At 37.0% G+C, this 16,771-nt stretch overlaps 1 long non-coding RNA gene across 18 annotated transcripts in view; it reads right to left on the bottom strand.

Moving 5' to 3' along the window:
* Positions 1-16,771, bottom strand: part of LOC136106144 (uncharacterized) — a 474,182-nt gene that overhangs the window by 198,502 nt on the left and 258,909 nt on the right. For 17 of the 18 annotated variants that reach the window (XR_011740879.1, XR_011740870.1, XR_011740872.1 and 14 more), the window contains one exon: positions 2,740-2,862. This is a non-coding gene — a long non-coding RNA (uncharacterized lncRNA). Of the gene's footprint in view, positions 1-2,739; positions 2,863-8,978; positions 9,025-16,771 lie in introns of all 18 variants that reach the window. The other variant, XR_011740876.1, reaches the window with a different exon arrangement.

Here is a 16,771-nt window from a genome sequence, read left to right as displayed (position 1 = left end):
CTTTGCACAGATGTAATTTAAAGGCTCTATAAAGGACCTGGAACAAACTTGGAGCAGACAGAAAAACAGGCTCTGGCCTAGTGACCGTAAGCACTCTCAATCTACTTTCAGAGCACTTAGTTTGTAGCACATAAAATACTGAGCTAATAGAGAACTATTGATGTAGACCTAATGGATGTGTAAGCAAACTTGCTTTTTGTGTACATCTTAAAAGTAATTTAAAGCCTCATATGGTGGGAATTGCCAAGTCTAAGTTTTAGCCTGGAGCAAATTTTTATAGCTAAATAACAAACCCTAATGATAAGGGTTTGTAATGGTCAGACACAACTATACTCTTCTGCTGCTAGGTATTCTAATGGCACAGCCTGGCCTTGTTAGATCTGGTTCCACAAGGCAGTCCATTCACCCACTTCACATAAACTCTAAACTTCTACAACTTGAAATGAGACATTATCTGGATAGGTTTAAATCTCATCTGTTTTAATGGAGAGCATGTGCTCATTTTCTTTCAAACTACCTTTGAAAGGATCATGAGCAAGTAATTAAAACTATTAGTTGACATTTCAGTTCTCAATAGCTCTAACTAGCCTAAAATTGTTCTCTTTAGAAATGGTAAACATATTCAAAACAAATAATCGTGAGTTATTGAGAGAATCTAAACTCTGAGTGCTCTTCACCTCATTCGCATAACACTGACTTTTCTTGACCTCTAAGTTTAAAACACCTTTTATTCAGTTGTAAAATGAAGTACAAAGGTGCCTGTGCTTTTAACTAAATGGAGGCAGAAATCCAAATACAATTTCCTCTGCCTAATAGACTCCAGTATTCACATGTTATGATAACCAGCTTAGGAGGAAAATACTGCTAATTCCATAGTGTCATTCATTCAAGGAAAGGAGTAATTTAGAAATCACTCTATGAAAATGTTATTAAAAACTTGTTGTTTATTCCACATGAAACTATATTCTTCCTATCTTGGTCAGGCCAAAGAATTGCTAATAAATCAGAGGCAATCCAGAGGCAGTGTTCTGCTGTACTGCAGTGACAAAGAAAAAGAAAAAGGGACAGACACATGTTGTATGATGCAAGGTTTCCATGGATAGTGAATCACGGCTCTTCCTCATCTACAACTTAGCTAGAGTCCCAGACCAGGGATAGAACAGGAAATAAATTCAAGATTTTCTAACTTTCAATTATGTCGCATACAGAGAATATTTAAAGTGTTGCCAGCCAATCATGATATTCTCTGAAAGACTCGCCACGACACCCCTAAGTTGGTGAAAAACTTCTGTATCGGGTTTGAGTAGTAATGTTTTGGTTGCATGGAGAGCTATAGGGGTCGTTTCTGTAAGAAGCTGCTAGAAGCTTCTCCTGTGTCTAATAGAGACAACGCCAGCCGGCTCCAAGATGCACCTGCTGCTGGCCAAGGCCAAGTCCACCACCAACAGTGGTAGCACCTCTGGGATAATATATCTAAGAAGGGGAAAAAGTTACTCCGCAACTGCATCCAGAGAGAGGAGTGAGAATACATGAGAGAAACAACTCTGGAGACACCAAGGTCAGTGCAGAAGGAGGGTAGGAGGTGCTGCAGATGCTGGAGCAGAGATTGCCCCGCAGCCCATGGTGACGCTGGCTGTCCACATGGAGGTCCACGATGGAGCAGAGATCCACCTGCAGCCTGGGTAAGACCCCATGCTGGAGCAGGGACTGGACTCCTCTCTCCATAGGGACACAGGTCCTACCAGGAGCAGATTTGCTGGCAAGACTTGTGACCCCCTGGGGGACCCACACGGGAGAAGTCTAATTTGATTGGTAATAAATTAAATTAATTATCCCCAAGTTGAGTCTGTTTTGCCCATGACAGTAATTAGCAAACAGTCTCTCCCTGTCCTTATCTCAACCCATGAGCCTTTTGTTATATTTTCTCTTCCCTGTTCAGCTGAGGAGGTGAGTGAGAGCAGCTTTGGTGGGTATCTGGTGTCCAATCAGGGTCAATGCACCACAACATCATACCAATCCAAATCATCGGCCAGCATAAAGTGGAATAACAGTCCTGGACTTGAATTTCTAATACCTTTTAATCTAATCCAATACATTGAGGAGACAGAAAGTATTTCTGCCTCAATTTTTTCATTAACTACTGTTGACTAATTGCACTGTTACGGTTTATAACCAGCAGAATATACCAAGCTTTAACAACGGTATGACAGAGTACTGAATTACATCTCCTTAGCACTTGTAAAGGAATGAAAAATAACAAAACCTAATCTCCCTATAAGTTGTAAAAGGACTGAAATAATTACATATTTTTTATTTAAATGGTTAAAATGATAGAGAACTGAAATCCAGTTTTAACAAATAGAATTATTTCAGTGAAGTAAGTCTGATGATTGCAGAATTAATTGTATTTGCATAGTAATGTTTAAACACTAGAAACTGCAAAAGGAAAAATTTCTGAATATCAATTATGATAATTATGATTACAGACTATTGGGAGAAAGGAAAAGATCAGTCTTTTTTCCCTTTTTTTTTCTGTAGCTTGTGCTTCTCTGTGCACAGTGGTAAGTTGAGAGCTCCAGTTGCTATAACAACTTAGCTCTCTATTATAATCAACAATCATCTAAGTTTAATTGCCATTCTACCCTTCTAAACCAATATATTCAACAGCAGTTGTATAAATTCCATAACTCTTGTTACTAAAACCTATTCACCATTTCAAAACAAGTTAAGTATACTTACACATCAGAGTTAGGCTGAAGTTGTCCTTCGCTTCCTTATTGTAGCAATGTACCATTCAAAATGCCTCTTTTTGTCCATGAGAACATTTGTCTTGGGGCAGCTATCTTCATATGAAATCCAAAACTAAATATGAAACATAATTAAAACTGAGTGTAGGAAACAAAATAAATTAAAATAACAATTTTAAACTTTATATATATTAAACACTAAAATATTGATGGTATAAGCATCCATAACTTGTACAAAAGAAATTCAAGTTAGGTTAGCAACAAGACTTAAGCTGGTCATAACAAACAAAGTAATGAGCAGAGAGAATGGAACACCCAGTGCACCTCAAAATTGAGTGATACAGACAAACTGCCAAGATTATTACAAACGGTATCATGAACTATAAACATTTCTGTGGCTGGCCTCAAAATATTTTCTTTCACTAATCAAGAAAATCATATTTGAAAAGGGAAAGATGCTAGCATTCTTCACAAATTGCCTAATTCAGGCCCTGTGGGCTCAGAATAAAATTGAGCTTTATCATTTACCCATTAATTATGATGTTGATATGTAATAACATGCTTTGTGGCATCAGAAACTGACAATCAGAGCAAAAGAAAAAAAATGGAGCCATAATCTCCGTATCAGCCAGGTTTCAACACAAACTAAAAAGGGTACAAAAGACAAACAAGTGATGCAGTATTAACGAAGATAACGGATGCTGCAGTTCCCTAGTGTGAAGGTACTGGAACCACTTTGGTTGAACACTGGTCATTACCAACCTCATGGAACAATAACCTATGTTATCAGTTAACCATTAGGAATAGTAACTACAATTCCTATGAAAATAAATCACACACATGAAACAAAAAAAAATCATAAATATTAAATTAATTGAACCATGTTGTTTCCTGTTTGAATATGTCTGGTTTTAGATTTAACCCACTAATTCATTATATGTTGTTTCTTCATCTGTTATTTACTGATTAATAAATACAGTACACCAAAAAAAACACAACAGAAAATTTAAAAAAATACCAGCTCAGTATAAGTGCTTGGTCAGTAAAGAGAAAAAAATGATGGTAAATAACCCCACCCTACAATCCTATCAGATCTTAAATCAACCAAAAGTATACTGGCATTTACTGTCTATTTAAGCCTTTTTTCCTATCATATTTTTCTACTTTATTGAATTGTAATTAACAATTACATTATATATACATATATATATATATATATATGTAAAGACATGAGGACTTAGGAAGTCAGAATACTCTTAAAACAAACTGTGCTCAATTTTTTGACAGCAACTGCTTAGTGCTTTTATCAGAAATCAATAATTCTAAAGCATACTCATGAAATAAGACCAACTGATAGTCTTTGCTAAGTGTCAGTTTTGCAGAATTGCAGCAGTAAAAAACAGAATAAGCTTTGACTTCTGTTCCAAAAGCAGCATTTCATGACATAGAAAAAAAAAAAGAAGGCCTGTTTTTGATCAGAGAATAGAATTAACTATTTATCTTTTAAAAGTAGTAACTTTTTTGTTATATGTCGTAGCAAAAATCTTCTTTGTCTTTGAGGTTGGAGACTAATGATGACAACGTTAGGAGTCCTGTGAACCTTGACAGTATTTCAGGCAATTATGTGATGAACGATGAAGATGGAGTCTTCTTTAGTCCTCTGCGACATTTCTAGAAACTGTAATTCTGAAAATCTAAATGGAGTCATTGCTTTTCACTCTTGTGAGCAGATCCATAATTCTTCAGATATACATTCTAACTGGGTTTTCTAATAGCTCCATTCATTTTTCAATCTTTATAATAAGATTGCCAGAGAGGACAGCCTGTCTCTGGAATATTTCTCTTCCAAAAGGACAAAATCATCTGAGCTATTATTCAAGCCTTTCAACATCATTTTGATCATCAGAACTTGTCAAATTAAACAAACTAATATTGCAATTTAAAAAGAAAAATGAAAAAGACAGAAGACGACTCTGTGGTTCCTGTAGTCTCCACAGCCCACTTAGAAAAGTCAAACATATTTTAAAAGTAACTCCTTATCTCTGAAATACAGAGGGATATATATTAAGCCGAGGCCATTAAATAGCACTATGTGGTGTAAAAATTTTCAAAATAATGTAGAACCTAAAATTGTAACCATATACTGAAGTACCACTGCACATAGTAGTACTGAAATTCTGTTGAATTAGCAAAGGCAATTTTTGAGCAGGCTAATAGAAAAAAAAAAAAAGAAAGAAAAAAAAGAGGAGCTTTTAATATCCCCAAGAAGACTGCAGGGAAAAGAAAAACAATGTGGAAATAAATGGACTTTCAAATCAAGTTAAGGAAAAACTCTTCTTGATGACACCAATGATATGCCATTACAATACATAAAAACATAGCTCAGAGTAGCAACAAGAAATTGCTACAAAACTTTGTTTCTGCGAGTTAGAAGTTTAACGTTATTTGTATACATGTGAGATATGAACGTCATGTGAAACGTGTATATGAGGGTTCTTATGTGATGGAGGAAATGAGAGGTTTGTTTCTAGCACATCTTCAATTACAGAGTCACCACTGAGTTACAAAGACTCCTGAGAAAAAGGAAGAGTCAGTTTAAGAAGTATAAAGGAAGCCTGAAAACTTGCACAGGAGGAATGCTGTGGAATAAAAGAGCTTGGTCAAAACCTGGTCTGGCACTTCCTGAAGTTGTCTTGTCAGCAACTACAGGGACTCATTAAACTTAGTGATCTGCATGCTAACAAGTGTTTTGATGAAAAGTGGGGGCTTCATGTTCAAATGGCTTTATTTATACTGAAAAAGATGACTATGATGTCCTATGCCTCACAGAACTATTAAGTCCAACCCTCAGTGCTCGTGTAGGGTTCATGTTTCGCTGAATTATTCTGCATTACTGGACATGAACCGTCAAAACACATTGGTATAAAAACTACATCTCTCCACAAGAGTAAAAAAGCTATTAGAAATCTAAAGCTCTACAGCCACATTAATTCAGAAGCGAAGAAACAGACCTTAAGTGGGAAGGATCTGTATGTAATTTTTCTGCTACTCATTTAATAAATATATTTCTCTCTATGAATTAAGATATTCTTAGCCATTTTATTTTATCTTAATTCCACCAAATGCAAAAGTTATTAAAGCCAAAGAAACATATTATTTGCTATAGCAGTTTCTTCTTAAAGTTTTCATTTGGTAGTGTGTCCACAGTGCCTCTGTTTCAACAAGCTCTTGAGAAAACAAAGCACTATTATACATGTAATCTGCTACCTGCTCCTACCATGGAAAATTTAATTGTCTCATAGTTCAAATATTTAGAAGAAAAGAAACCTTTGGATTCATTGTTCAATTTTAAAGAGCAAATGGAAACAGAAACTGAAGAGAGGGCTTGGGTTTTGATAGAGTTGACTTTTTTTAAAGAGAGAAAATACTGGAAAGTGAAAATATTGTAGTGAGTGAAAGTAGGGTCGACATCACAAAGAATGTTTATCGACTAATATAAAATGTTCCTTTGAAAACTTAATGAACAAAATCAAAAGCTTAGGTTTTGTCTACAGTTACAATGGGAACAATCCAAACCGTCCCAGTCTTTTAAACTAGTAAACTGCCATTAATTGTACCCAGATGCAGTGGATTGCAGTTCATTTGCATGACATCTTCTGGCAACTTTTAAAATGAGAACAAATCCCATTTATCAACACTCAACAGTGTCCACAATCTGATTGAACAATAGCATGTCTGTAACTGAGTATATGGCTGCAAAATACTGAAATGCCCAATCCAGCTCTGCCCTACGATCATGGACCTTCATACAAAGCCAAGGAACCACACAGCAGTGGGTGGAGAATAAAAAAAAACCAGGTCACATTCCTTTGCTAATTTGTTTGACATACTGCCTTCATTTCAACTGAATGATTTCTCTTAAGGTGGATTTCTTATTTAGGGAAATATTGACTACAAAAATTCCAAAACCCTGACCCATTACTTCTTGAAGAACTATGTATTCCCCATAATAGTAAATGTGTATATATAGAGAGATTTTTTTTCCTAATGTGTGAAACAAAACAGAATCTTTCCTGGTACTTACAGAATAAATCTGAAGGTACCATTTTACCATTTCTTTCATGTGCTGTTTTCATACTTCTGAACACTAAACAGGTCTAATTTTGGGACAGATGGACATGAAGCTGAGGCAGAGCCCCAGCTGACCAAAGGGATGTTCCACAGCAGACACCGCCAGGCTCAGCAGTCAGTCGGGGGTTAGTCCTTCCGAAACAATCACTGCTCAGAGACTGGCTGGGCATCACTCTGCTTGGGGGAGATGGCAATTACCTTTCCATCACTTGTTTTGGTTTTGTTTTTACTTCCACTTTCCTTCACTTTTTAAACTGTATTTAACTTCACACATGAGTTTTCTTGCTCTTCTGCTCTCTACCTACCCAGGCAGGGCCAGAAAGGTGAAGAAGTGGCTGTGGAGTCCTCAGCTGCTGGCAGGGGACAACCGGCCACAACCTCCTTCTGTTCAGAGCTCACGCCGAGTAGCTGATAGCCCTGGTTATGTTCTTTTGGTGGAAAACTCATCAAACTGGCCCACCCAGGCATATTGTCTTTGGCAAAGTTTTCATTATTTGAGATTCAATCTTTATGTTATGATACTCATCCTAGTAAATCTGAACCCAGGATTAAGGAGTAAAAGTGAGTATATGCAGAAAAATAGGGAAAGCCAGAAAAATATTTCTTACGTGTTCAAATCCGTATTTGTAGGGAAAATGGACTAATTAAATCTGGAGCTATGAAATAACGCCTCCCTCTAGTTTGCATCGTTGTATGTATCCCAGTGCTTTTGTGTAGCTACTTCACAACTCAACAGCTACATTTGTAATATTTTTAATCAAGATACATTATATGCTTCAAAGAAAAGCTAGCCACAATTCAACTTTGTAATTTCCTTTGTTCCGCTTAAGTAAGACCAGAAACTACACACCACTGACACCATCTTTCCTGGGATGCAAAAGAGTGGTTATTCGCAAGCCTCTACCATCTGCAGTGTTTTCCTCAAATGATCAAATTTAAGTTTTCGGTAACTTCTGGCTCTTCTATTGGCTTATCTTGACACCAAAAGGGAGCATGTTCAGAAAGAAATGTTGGGACAATAAACCCAATTGCAGCAGCACAGGCAGTGCATATTGAAACTTTCCTTTGTTTTAGTCTTCAAAGATAAAGTTTGATTCTCTCACACCAAATACACCCTCTTCAGCTATAAATCAGATTATCTTTTAAAATTAAGATACATTTGATACATTCCTCTTAAAACTATCTTTTTTTTTTTTTCACAATGTACTGCAGTCACCATGAATTTAAGAGTTATACAGAGCAAACTCAGCAAACAGTAGATGGATTATAGACTCAAAGCCCTCACTGCCCAGATCTTTGGTCCCTTCCTGACATTCAGCCAACAATTAAAAAAAAAAAAAAACCCAATAAACAACAAACGCGCCATTTATAACAGAATATTCATTATTACCATGAGAATAATAATACCTTAATACCTGTAGCCCAAAAGTGAAGCAGACAGTTAAAATAAACCCTAGTGAACTGCTGTGATTCTTGCACTTTGTGTTTCATGCCATGTTTGACAAGAAAAGCTAAGTCTGTGCTTCACCTACTGCACCATTCTTTTATATGTGATATACATTTTCTGCAATAATAGTTTACTGAGGTATAGAAATCAATTATTGCCTTCCCAGTCCCAACGCAAAATCTCATAATTCTTAAATTACACTGTTTCTGCCTAATGCATACTAAAACCAGGTTAAGTGAGATTAGTACTGCAAACAGGTTAAAAATAGATTTTTTTCACCAGAGAGAAGTGGATTTACATGTTATATATTCTGAGGGAGGGGCAGGCGGAGAGAGGACTAGGAGGTCTCACAAGGGGAATTAGATTTTGCTACTTAATAAAATACTAAGTGACAATCAATCAAAAAGGAATGTGTGGGAAGCACAGTTTTGCAGTACTGCTCTTTTAGGATTTGTTTTCTTTACAATTTGCATTCCTTTCTGCATATGTTCGAGATATACGTATGTTGGCTTTTTAATGATTAGAAATGGCTTTGATCTTGACTACTCGAAGAAACATAAAGATGTAAATAGTGTGAGTGGATATGATTAATCCTAGTAACAGCAAACATAACAAAAATACAAGATAAGCTTTTCTGAATTTTTCAAACATACCTTAGAAAGTTCAGTCTTTAGCTCATGTCAGTCACAGCAGAATGATCTACAGAAGAAGTCAGAAATGTAGCAGTGTTCATGGTCCCCAAATACCACTAGTGCCAGCTTATCAACAATAAGAAACTAGGAAATAAGAAACATCAGCTTTCTGCTTGAGTAGCTGCCATTCTCCTTTGAGAGGGAATAGAGAGTAAGAAAACATCATTCCTGCTGCAACATAACTGTCACAATAATGAAATAACACACGATGACCCAGTTTGATAATCAAAACAGTCAACTGTCACCAGTAGATAACAAGTGCCTAATGGCCAGGGTTTGATGGCTATTTATAAGGAGTGAAAATAGAACTCTTTATTAGAGGAATTTTTAACCAGACACCTTAAAAAAAGTGGCCCTAAATCTTCATTAAGATGATGTAATTTTCTGCATTTGTGTGAAGAGGGATGTAAAACGTGATGCAAGGAAGAGCTGTCACAATCAAAAGAGGAAATTTATAAAGCCAAAGAAACCTCAAAATCCCACAAGACATCACTGAGCCCAGCAACTCAGAAAGATCCCTGTCACATAAAAGGGTCACCCTTGAGGTCCTCAGGGATCTCAGGACAGCATTGCTGCAACCTGAGCTCTCATCTCCTCCTGGGCATAAAATATATCATAAAGGTAGAGATATGTAATCTGACCTAAATCCTCAACCTACTTCAACAGCAACTTTACTCTATACAGGTGATTACGTCCAGTGAAACCACAGAAAAGTGAATGGAATATCAGAATAAAAAGGAAAAACTATGACCCAATGGCTCTAACCAATTAAGTAAAATTTTAGAGAATTCTGCAGCATTTTTCAGTATTCAGTTGACTGGAAGACAAATTTTCCTTCCTACCATTTCCAGCCACACTTTGTCATAGATACTTCACATTCATTGGCTATTCAACCAAAAGAAAATTAAATTATGGAATAAGAACGGCAGTATGACAACAGAGAATAATTAACTAATCAGTGAAACATATGTACCCTTGTTTCAATAAAAATGGCGAAGTAATGGAAGCAAGATTGTGTCATGTCATAGTGAACAGGTTTATTTTCCAATTTAGATAGTAGTTTCACGGGAAAAACATGTGAAAACAAATAAGTTATTTAGTTTCTGTACTTTCCCCTCTCTCCACTTATTTTTTATGTACTCCCCCATCATTGTCTTGATTTTTCAACAGAACAAGAAAACCAAAAAACCTACACCCCACCCTTCCAAAGCTATTCTGTAGACTGAAACAATTTCATTTCTTCGAAAAAACCAGTTTGTTATTTTGACCAGCCCTACACGACCTATTCATGAGAACAATAATTTCACTAATTGCATTTTGAAAGGAATATTGCACAAAATAGCTGCACTAAGTCTTGTTACTCGGTGAAGCCTGTATTTCCGTAATAATCTTTCAATATTAATGATGTTTGTACTCAATGTAAGAGCAAAACCACTTCATTACATTAACCGTGTAATTCTTAGATATTTCCAAGAAATTATAAAGCTTTGATCTTCTGAAAGGCACACCAGATAAATGAATTAGATACTAATATTATGATTGCTATTTTCAAATCATTTGAGAAAACTTTTACCCACCCAGAGTACATATTTGTTAGAAAAAATGATGCATATATAAAATCATGGAGTTCAGCATCCCATTGTGAACAAGAAACTACCAGAATAATAGTACCAATGTTTCACTCCTCGATCACTCAAAACTCTGAAGTTTTGCTGTAAAAGCTGCATTTATGTGGGAAAACGGGAGGAAGGTCTACACACAGCATGATTTACAGTCAACTATCTCTGTTATACAAGCATAATTATTTTTCCAACTATCTCCCTGACTTTGACTTTTTGAATAGAAGAGACGTTTGCTAATAGATGAACAAAAATCAAGTCAATCTCTAAGTTCCAAACCAAACAAGTATGGGAAAATACAAAATTGTAGAGCCAGCAAAACAAAGAAACAAACAAAATATTCTAACATTTTTTCTACTTTTATTTTAGCATCTCTTTACTTGGGTCAACTGGCCCCACAATCTCTACCATGGGAAGAATCCTGTTGATCTTCTGCTCGGTTCACATCAGGATTTCTAACTCTCATCTCAGCTCCTGAGTTGATAATTTGTCCTGGCTTCCAGATGACTCTTTATCTGTAACTGTCTCCACAAAGCCCAAAGGAAGTTTTGCAACATTATAAAGAGTAATTAAAAATGTTCCACTAAACAGAGACACCTTCAGGGACCAGGGTGAAGGGGAAATGTTCCAATATAATGCACTTGTGGGCAGAATCATCACCAGCACTAAGCTCTCCAAGCTTTAACCAGTACAGGTAACAGCAGTACCTAACGATAATTTAAAAAAAAAAAAAAAAACAAACAAACAAAAAAAACCCCGAATCTTCTGAACAAAGCATACGCCATTTCCCAGAGGAATATATCAGTTTGCCAAGCCACAGATGGACCTGATTAATTCCATACATTTATCTCTTTAAATGAGTAAGCAGGGGTGTAGCTGAATGGTGTTTGAACATACTGTGCCGCTATGATAAAAACAAACAAGCAAACAAAAAACCCCAAACCCTGTATTTAAGTAAGATGATGACATATATATGCAATTTGTTTGCCGGAAAATTTGAGTAAATCTGAAAGAATCACTGAAATAAATGTATTTCTAAAGCAAGCTGAACAAATGACAAAAAAGCTGCCAAGCCCCTCTCCAAAAAAACCCCACAAACAACCAGAACCACAAATCCCAACCAACAGATGATATAAACTCCCTTTTTTTTTTTTTTCTCTGAAGAAATGTGTTATAACCCTGTTGAGGACTCAGCAGGGTGATTTTAACTAGACAGCTGACAACGTGTAGTACTTGCTTGGAGTGTGATCAGCCTGCATATCAGCAAACAAAAAAGCCCCGTGTGGCTCCTGTGGTTATGTGGCTGGCCTGAGGTTTCTGAACTGCCCCACTCATATTCTTAAAATACGTGCATTTTATAGCTTCCAAGACACAAAAACACAGACTGGGAAAATGAGAGATTAACTTGGTCACTTGTGGAAAGAGATGGTCACAGCATGGATGATACAAAGAAGACACACGTTATGCACTTGGTGGCTCTCTAACATTAAAAGAAAGCTTCAAAACTTCATACATTCTTGTTTGTACTCATTGGGCTCAGGACTTCACTATCTTCTGCAATTAAATCTATAAAACTTCAAGCTCCCAATTAAAAAATTTCAAATGCATCATGCTCCAGGGTGTCTGAAATTAAAAATCACTTTACATGTTTATCAAGTCCTCTTTTGCAATTTTTACAGTGTTGTTCTTTCTACTGTGATAAGTGCTGCCAACCCCTTTCCATATATGCACCACAACAGAAGAAAAAATAAACAAGATCCCCCCAGACAGCTCATTCCTAACTACAGCATTTTGTTTCAGTAGTGGTTGTTTTCTGGGGTATCCTCAGATATCTGTTCTCAAGAGGGGGAATCAGGACGTGTCTCCATGCTGTCATTGGTAAAGAAGGCTGCAGCTCTGGAGGAGAAGCTGGAAAGTGCAGAGCTGGTGCCTGAAGGCCACCCCTCCTCATTCTCACCCTCATCCTCACCCCCATCCTCATCCTCATCCTCACCCCCATCCTCACCCTCATCCTGCCCAAGGAGGAGCTGATCCCAGCACAGGAGTTCTGCTGCCACCAGCTCCTGTGTTGGAGCATTTGACATATAGGTGTTTGTAGGTTATATGATTAGCTGATAAGTTCACCTTATATTCTCATAACAGGGAAAATAGAAATGAGGGGGAAAAAAAAAAAAAAAAAAAAAAAGACTAATTCTAATACTCCAAGAAGTCAGTAAACCTTTATATTTTTCCCCCAATAAACCCTCCTTCTAGCCATAAATGCCACCTATATGACAGTCTAAGTAAATATAACAATGAATAAAAGAGGTTTATTCCTGTTCTGCTACAAGTCTATTTCTAAAATAAACTGTTTCATGAACACAGTGATGTGGTGGGTGTCCTACCATAGAGATGGAAGCATGTTTTCGGTCTTGTACTCCCCATCTCTCAAAACTGATTGACCAGAAGAGAGACTGTCAGGAGAAGACTACGCTGGGGAAAAACTCACAGCAAAGAAAAATATGTGAGTTCTCTTAAATACAAAGGCATCAATCCGTGCTGCAAGCACTTGAGCCATAGACATCAACATATCTACCAACTGCAATGGAAGGATTACCGTATGTTCATGTTGGATATCTAGGCACTTATATTATACTAATTCTATTATATTACATGCAAATTATATGTTTAGGAGACAAATGACAGTTAAAACAGAAGTGTGAATGCACTTCACAAAATGAAAATAAAATTATTAGTCTTCAAAAAATTTAAAAAAAAAAAAAAAGAAAAAAAACCCCACACCACATGGACTGCCCCTCACTCCTCTGAATCCCACTGCATTTGGGTAGTGACGTATATTTTCAGATCCAGCCATAAGTTTTTCAAGTGAGGATGCATCCCATAGGGGATGACAGGATGAAAGGACTTGCCAGTTGTCAGAAAAGAACTTTAAACCAAGTCACGCACTTGATAGGTTTATTACAACAAGTCAGTTATTCCTTTGGGTTTGAGAGACTGTATTTTTTTTCCTGCCACCAAGCTACACATCTTGTATTTTAATATTACTACACCACAAAGCACAGTGCCCTTTAACTAGTAAGGGATTTCATTTCCTGCATGCAAACTACATTGTAGAAGAGGTTAATAAGCAGAATAGAGAATTATGTATTTCATGTAGGGTAAAAATTTAACAATGTGCATTTGTTTTTCTTTTTGGCTCTTATCCAGTTACTGTTCTTTGTACATAAAACCTTAGTCCCCAGCACATCAGTGAATTGTTGTAAAAACACACAAAATATTCTGAAACCTCATAAAAAGAGAGAAACAGCAACAATTAAAACACACACACTGAGCTATCTCCGGTATGACTGCTTCTCATAAAAGTCAATTTTATTTCACTTCCAAAACGATTCAGTCAAGCACAAAATGACTGATCATTGCATTAAACGTTGTTCTTAGCAGATATTTAAGTGAACTAATCAAAGACAACCCATTCTACATCTTTACCAATATTCTATTCCATGATTAGCAAACAAGCTGTCAGCTTCACTGTGTTTTCTCCCAGAAGTTAGGTTAATCTATGTAACTTTGACGAGAGCAACAAAACTCTTTAGTATTACATTCTGTTAAAAAAAAACTACCTAAAGCAGCAGAGTGATTTTAACTTTGGGGTGCCTGTTCCAGAAGACAGAACACTTTAGACTGGAAAGCAAGAATGTGTGTGCATCAGCATGCACCGGGTGACTGCACGTGAACCACAGCATGTGACGTGGCCAAGTCTAACATGGAATAGAGCAAAGTCATGTATCTACCTTCCTCAGCTCAACTAAGTCAAAGGATGTATGTTTTCAGATTTTTCTCTCTTTTCCCTTCCTTTTCTACATAGCACACTACACGAGGTGTGAACTGGAACCCAGAAAAAGACGAGATGCTTCACCAGCATATCTCCACTTTCTTATGAAAGCAGAAGACAAAACCAGCAACACATGTCAAGTGGTCCACACATGCTGTGCATCAAGGAACAAACACCTCCCTCTCCATGTCTCTTTCTCTCCTTAGAAGTATCCAAACAAATTATTTTATTGCAAGCAGCTGAGGACTGTTAGAAATAAAACAATGGCCTTTTAATATTCTAAACCTACTAGGGAACACTGGGGATCTGAAAAGCACCATATCCTTGAAGAATTAAAATAGAATATAAATCCAAAGCTTAGGAAGAAGGGGACATCATCAAGATGAGGCTGGCTATTTTAACCTAGGTACAAGTAGCTTCTGTCATTTCTAACACAGAAACACTGAAATCATTTTTTTAAAATGTTGATTTATTTCAAACTGTATCCCTAGTTTTTACATCTCACCTCTTCGACCGCTGATTTGGGAATTTTAGCACTGCAGAGAAGCCAAGTTTAGATGAGCAAGAGAACAAATGCTTTAAAGACTTTCAGTTCTGCTTGACTTACTCGGGTGGAGAAAATTCAAACCAATAAAAGAGAACAAAAGGCTATTTTTTTTTTTTTTCAGTTCCTCCCCAGCCCCCCCCAGGCTATAGTTTCTCTGACTGATTCCTAATCATCCTATTAAGAAAACTTCCAAGCTTACTACCAAATGCAGTCAATGTTAGACACACTACTAGTTCAAGAAGCTGATCTACAAACTTTCTGCCCTAGAAGTTTCTCAATAGTCTCTGTTTTGGGGAAAGTAATTTTATTTTATATTATTTCACATTCACTGATAAAGAATTGCTAACAATAATAAAAAAAAATGGCTTGCGATTATTGCCTGTTACAGTTTTACCTGCTTGTATTTGTGGTTTCTTTCAACACAAAGCTCACTCCTCAGCAGACTCATCAACCCTGGCTTTCAGACCTTCCACAAAGAGCATTTACACTTTTCTAGTGCAAAAAACAGGATCAAAGCCTATTTCAGCCATGTCTTCAAAGCTTTCCATACTTTAAGAAACAAAATACAGCCATTCCAGTCAGGTGCATCAACTGATTTGATCACGCACACAACATATTGTACCAAATCCTCCTCTAATAATTCTAGTAAGATTTCTCTGCAAGAGCACACTCTTCTGTTAGGCTACTAGAATTCAGGAACAATAGCAACCATCTAGTGGCTAACCTGCAAGCAGAGGAAATTTCCATTTACTACTTAATATGCACCGGATTTTGTAGATACATAGCTAGGAACGAGGAGTTAACGGTCCTCCTATATGGGAGCTGGAAGCAAATATGTTAACTGATCTCATTTAAATAAATGAATACTAAACACTCAGGTTAAATTCCTTGGTATAGTAAAATCAGAAAAGAGGATGCTTGATGCTACCACCTGAGACAAAATGGTCAGAGAGCAGCATGGAGCTACTGGGTGTAATTCCTACGGTATTTCAAAGGTGCACAGTGGAGATAAAACTACCACCCAGCCCTGAGGAGAGCTCTGCACCCCCAAGCCAGTGCAGAGCCCTTCCGAAAAGTCAGGAGGAATGCTGTTTGCTTATTTTGTTCCTGGCACTCTTCAAGGAAAAAGAAAACATTAATTTACTTCACAAATAAATGCATTGCTGTAAGAAAATCTGTTTGCAAGAAAAACTTGCTGTCACTATTTCTCAGACAAACACTTGACTTTGTCTGCTGTTGGAGCAAGCAGACGGAATATCCCCATTTGATGGCTGATTTGAGTGAACCCTAAGGCCCTTCTAGGACCCAGCAACATTGTGGTTGCAACTTTCAGCAGGTTTCTTATTGAAGGAAACAAATCTCCTTGCAGCAGCTACTTGTCTTAAAGACCATTCAGGAATTCTAGTTTTCAGGCTAAAAAGGGACATTTGACAAGTAGCTCCTCAGTGAAGCACAATGGGCAGGGTTGGTCGGTCAGTAGTGAGCTTGTTCCCTAATTGCACAGGGGAGAAGGTTTGCGCTTCTTGAGTGACAACCTTGCTGCTCTGGGTAGGATAATCCCTTGCTTTTGGATACAACTCTACCCTAAAGAAAGTATCAGTAAAATACAGTACCCGATACACAGAAATCTTGAGACACTGGGTAGATTAAACTGAACCCTTTAACAAAAAAGCTTCCTTGCAGTATATACTTCGGAGCACAATACGACGTGATGCACTCAGCACTGAGTAACACAAGTAGTGAAAAATGAGAACAG

This window comes from Patagioenas fasciata, chromosome 11 (assembly GCF_037038585.1).
Source record: "Patagioenas fasciata isolate bPatFas1 chromosome 11, bPatFas1.hap1, whole genome shotgun sequence".
In the NCBI taxonomy this organism is placed as follows: Eukaryota; Metazoa; Chordata; class Aves; order Columbiformes; family Columbidae; genus Patagioenas; species Patagioenas fasciata.
This window is presented reverse-complemented; position numbering and strand designations above follow the sequence as displayed.